The following is a 6,000-nucleotide window of genomic DNA, read 5'->3' as shown; positions in this document are numbered from 1 at the left end:
ACACATAACATAAACATGCATGAATCACAAAGACATTAAGCATACATAACTACTTCTCGGGATCACCCCAGAATACTACATAATTGGGCCGATATTGGTGCCTTAGACCCGATCCTACTAATAGGAAACCCACCTCGTATGACTGACTGCTGAAAAGTTGGGTGAGGGATCCCTGTCTGCTGCTCTGGCGACTCTCTGACTATAAATTTCATAAGGACACTTACTCAAAAACTGATAACTACTCTTAGGGTAAAATAGCCATTTTACCCTTGTTCAAAGTCAACATCATGGTTGACCAAATTCGCTGAGTCCGCTGTGTGACTCACCGAGTCCTAGAACTCAGAACCCTGAAATCGCGACTCGACTCGCCGAGTCACCCCATGACTTGTCGAGTTCCCTATTTGCTAACACCGGAACTTGTCGAACTGACTTGTCGAGTCATCCTTAGAACATCATCGGGGTTTCTTCATCGGACTCGCCGAGTTCCCTTATGAACTTGTCGAGTCCTTTGTAGATCTAACCTAATTAATTGGTTTAACCCTTCTACAGCTCCAAAATACAGATTTTGGTCATTTCTAAGGTCCATTTCTATAAAGTTGGAGACTCGATGGCTTTGCACACCTCAAATAGACCCAAACTCAAGTTATAGCAACCTACTTCCATAGATATGACCATGGCTTGGATGAAAACAGATTCAAGGCTCCTTTTATGACTCTAGAGGCTAAATAATATAGGAAAAAGGGATTGTTTTGCATACAACCCATAGAAACTAACTCATCCTTCTCAAAAGGGTCAAAAAGACCCAAAAATCAACATACAAAGAGATCTAAGCTATAGTTCACCAAGCTAAGAGTTTTTTACCTCATAAAGTTGCCAAAGATGAGTGTGTTCTTGGATCTTGTTCTCTTTCCCCAATTTTGTTAGCTTCATGATCTTGAAGCTACCTTCAATGGCACAAAACACACTCAAAAACTCAAGGGAGAGGTTCTCTAACGAACTAGGGTTTCTAGAGGAAAGGGAGGCTGATAAGGGATACCCAAGGGGGGGGGGGGGGTTAAGATGTTTAAATAGCGTGCAAAACGCCGAAAATAGGTTTTCCCTCTGGCAGACCTACTCGTCGAGTCCATACTTGGACTCGCCGAGTAGACTCTTTAAATCCGCGACCTATCTAGCATCTACTCGACGAGTTAGGGATACCAACTCGTCGAGTAGCTCAAAATAAATACTTGAATAATAAAGAATAATTGCGTACCTGGAACGAGGCGTTACAATTCTCCCCCACTTGTCTTAGACTTCATCCTCGAAGTCTCGTGCGTCTGAAAACAACTCTGGGTAGTGCTCCCTCATTTCCTCCTTGGGCTCCCACGTCCACTCCGAACCCTTGCGGTGCTGCCACTGCACCTTCACTAGCTCGATCCTTTTGTTCCTCAGCTCCTTCGTCTTGCGATCCAGAATCGCCACCGGTCTCTCTATGTAAATCATGTTGTCATCAACCTAAATATCCTCTAAGGGTACCACTGCTGAATCATCCACCAAGCACTTTCGCAGCTGGGAAACGTGGAAAGTGTTGTTGATCTGGCTGAGCTCTGCTGGAAGGTCTAACCAGTAAGCAACTCAGCCCACCCGGGCTAAAACCCTAAACAGACCAATGAACCTGGGGCCTAGCTTGCCCCATTTTCGGAACTGATAACACCCTTCCAGTGTGACACTTTTTGGAGTTCCATATCGCCTACCTGAAACTCCAAGTTCGAACGCCGCTTGTCGGCGTAACTCTTTTGCCGACTCTGAGCAGTCTGAAGCCTGCTCCGGACTTGCTGGATCCGCTCTGTGGTCTTGAGTACCACTTCCGTACTCCCCATGACCCTCTGACCGACCTCACCCCAATAGATTGGGGTCCTACATTTCCTCCCATAGAGCATCTCGAAGGGAGGTCGGTCTATGCTGACATGGTAACCGTTGTTATACGAAAATTCCGTTAACGTAAGATACGTATCCCAACTGCCACCAAAATCTAATACGCAAGCGCATAACATGTCCTCGAGAGTCTGAATCGTACTCTCGCTCTGCCCGTCCGTCTGGGGGTGGAAAGCGGTGCTGAAGTGGAGACGAGTACCCATCTCCTTGTGAAACCATTTCCAAAATCTGGAAGTGAAACAAACATCTCGGTCTAACACCACCGAGACAGGCACTCCATGATGAGCCACTATCTCTCGCACATAAATCTCGGCCAACTTCTCGGCCGATATGCTCTCCTGGATCGGTATGAAATAAGCGCTCTTGGTCAACCGATCCATGATGACCCATATCGAATCGACCCCATGTACGGTCCAGGGAGGCTTAGTAATGAAATCCATGGTGATATCCTCTCATTTCCACATGGGAATGTCTAACGGCTGCATCTTGTCGTGAGGCCTCTGGTGCTCTGCCTTGACCTTTCTGTAGGTCAGGCATCTCTCCACGTACCAAGCTACGCCCCGCTTCATGCAGGGCCAACAGTAATCGGGTCGAAGATCTCTGTACATCTTCGTCGCTCCTGGATGGATGGAGAACTTGGACTTGTGGGCCTTATCCATTAATACATGCCGGACTCCGCCCCAGTATGGCACCCATACCCTCCCATGTAGGGTCAACAACCCCCGACTGTCATAATCAAACGAGGCCACTCGGCCCACAATCCTCTCACACTTATGGTGCTCCTCCTTCAGGCCCTCCACCTGCGCCTCTCAGATCTGCTCCAGTAATGGAGTAATCACTGTCATCCTCGGACGAATGTCTCAGATCGGGGTCGCTACCGCCTTGCGGCTCAGGGCATCAGCCACTACGTTGGCCTTGCCCGGGTGGTAAAGGATCTCACAATCATAATCCTTCACCACGTCTAACCACCAACGCTGCCTCATGTTCAGATTTGGCTGATCCATGAGGTACCTCAAACTCTTATGGTTTGTGTAAATGGTATACCGGACCCCGTAGAGGTAATGCCACCAAATCTTGAAGGCGAACACTACAACCCCCAGCTCCAAATCATGTGTCGGATAGTTAGCCTCATGAGGCTTCAGCTACCTCGAAGCGTAAGCTATTTCATGACCTCATTGCATCAATATTGCTCCCATACCTGTGATCGAAGCGTCACCGTAGACTACGAAGTCATCTACTCCCTCTGGCAGGGTGAGAATCGGCGCCTCACATAATCATTGTTTAAGCGTCTCAAAGGCCGTATGCTGCTCAGAACCCCAATGAAAAACCACCGACTTCTTGGTCATTCGGGTCAACGAAACTGCTATCTTGGAGAAGTCTTGGATAAATCTCCTGTAATACCCTGCCAGACCTAGGAAGCTTCGAATCTCAAATGGAGACCTCAGAATCTCCCACTGCATCACGACCTTTATCTTGGCCAGATCTACCAAAGTACCCTTCTGGTTGATGAGATGCCCAAGAAACTGCACCTCGCGCAACTAGAACTCACACTTGGAGAATTTCGCAAAAAGTATCTCCCTCCTCAATGTCTCCATCACGTCTCTCAGGTGCTCCTCATGCTGCTCTTGAGTCTTGGGGTAAACCAAGATGTTGTCAATGAATACTATTACAGACCGATCCAACATCGGTCTGCACACGCGGTTCATGAGGTCCATGAACGCGGCTGGAACATTGGTGAGTACAAACAACATCACCACAAACTCATAATGACCATAGCGAGTCCTAAAAGCTGTCTTCTGAACATCATCATCCCTGACCCGTATCTGGTGATATCCAGACCGTAGATCAATCTTGGAGAACCAAGATGCTCCCTGAAGCTGATCGAACAAATCATCTATCCTCGGGAGTAGGTAACGGTTCTTCACTGTTACTTTGTTCAGCTCCCGGTAGTCTATGCACATGCGATGCGACCTGTCCTTCTTCTTCACAAACAGGATCGGGGCTCCCCATGGTGAACTGCTCAGCCTGATAAAACCCTTGTCTAGTAGCTCCTGCATCTCGGGAGGAGCCAACCGATATGGTGCCTTGGCTATCGGAGCCGCACCAGGGACCAAGTCAATCTGGAACTCAACCTGTCTCTCCGGAGGTATTCCAAGAAAGTCTTCCAGGAATACGTCCAGGTACTCTCGCACTACTGATACATCAACAACTGTTGCCTTACCCTTATCTCGGGTATCCATGACATACACGACGTATCCGGCGCAACCCTGTTGAAGGTGGCGCCTCGTCCTCGCTGCTGAACAAAGAATCGGTCCGCGCTGTGGCCTCTCACCTTGTATCACTAACTCTCCGCCACTAGGAGTACATACCCCCACTAGCTGCTGCTCGTAGACGATCACTGCCCCGTTGGGACACAACCAGTCCATACCCACTATAACCTTATTCCCTCGCAGGGGAATAGGGACCAAGTCCACTGAAAACTGCTCATCAAATAACCGAAGCATACATCCTCTATGAACCCTCGCAACCCTGATGGTCCTATCATCCGCTATCTCTACGTTGAGTGGGAAATCCAGCTCCCCCAGAGCTCTACTAAACCGCTTGCTAAGTGCGAGCGACACAAAAGATCGGGTAGCCACCGAATCAAACAATACCATAGCTGATATATCGTTCACTAAGAACGACCCTCTAAATAAACACCAAAACATGAGTAATAATAAAAAATAATAAAGAGATAATGGAGAAGATACATACCTGTATCCACGTTAGGATTCGCTCGTGCCTCCTCTGCTGTCAATTGGAAGGCTCTGCTCTTCGCCACCGACGCCTCAGCCCAGCCCTGACAGCCGTCTGTAATCCTCAAAGTGGTAGGAGCGGGTGCCACCACCTGTCCTATTGATTCTAAACTCGGACAATGGGACTTCTTGTGTCCCCTCTGATTGCAATGAAAGCAAATCAGATCAGATGCCGCAGTGGTGGTGGTGGTAGCTGTACAATCCCTACTCATATGCCCAGTTCGGCCGCACTTGAAACAGCCGGAACTCCCTGCCTTGGACACCCCATCATGCAACTTGTCGCATTTGCCACAACGATAGTGGCTCTGTGGTCCCCTAGACCTGTAATCAGACACCCTTGGCTTTTTGCCCGAACCTACTGCACCAGACGCCATCTCTGGCTTCCTTTTTCTCTCCATCTCTAGATCAATCTCTCTCTCACGAGCCCTCACTATCATATCCTCTAGCGTCTTGCAGCTGGACCGGCTCACAAACTGTCTGATATCGCTCCTCAACATCTCATGACATCGGGCCTTTTTCATCTCCTCGTCTGCCACATACTGTGGGACGAGAAGGGCCCTATCCCTAAACTTGGCGGTAATCTCCGCCACTGTCTCTGTCGTCTGCTGGAGATCCTGGAACTCCCTAGCAAGCTGGTGCGTCTCAATAACAGGTGCAAACTCAGCCCTGAACCTGGTCGTGAAGTCACTCCAGGTCATTGTATCCAATACTGCGTCATCACCAATGGCTCGACTAACCTCCCCCCACCAATCTCATGCCCTGTCCTTTAGAAGACAGGACGCTAATCTGACCTTGTCCCCCTCGGGACATCTGCTGGTGCGGAATGCGTTGACGACATCCACCAACCACCTAGTACTAGCAATGGGCTCCCAAGCCCCATGATAGTTGGGAGCTCCACATGCTCTGAACTCTCGGAAAGTGAGTGTGCGCAACCCCATCATGGCCGCCATCTCAGTACGAAAAACACTAAACCTCTCTTCCATAAGCTCCATAATACCCTCCTTGACCATACCAAAGATCACAGGAGTCTGCTCAAGTATGTTGCGTGTAATCTCCAAGAAGATGAACTCCCTGGTCTGCTCATCTAACAACCCAACTCTAGAACCTGAGCCCAATCCCTCCCCGACACTTGAATTGTCATCTGCTGGTCTAGGGTGTAAAACCACCATTCTGAAAACACATCATAACAAACATCAGAATACTATCATAACTCGAGGGATCGTATACACTACAAGTTTCCTGGTCTTATCTCAGCCTTCCTTGATTTGAGTACGGATCCTCTGCTTTCAGT

Source organism: Lactuca serriola, chromosome 8 (assembly GCF_051521515.1).
Source record: "Lactuca serriola cultivar US96UC23 chromosome 8, Lser_US96UC23_V15, whole genome shotgun sequence".
Lineage (NCBI taxonomy): Eukaryota > Viridiplantae > Streptophyta > Magnoliopsida > Asterales > Asteraceae > Lactuca > Lactuca serriola.
Note: the sequence above shows the minus strand (reverse complement) of the source record.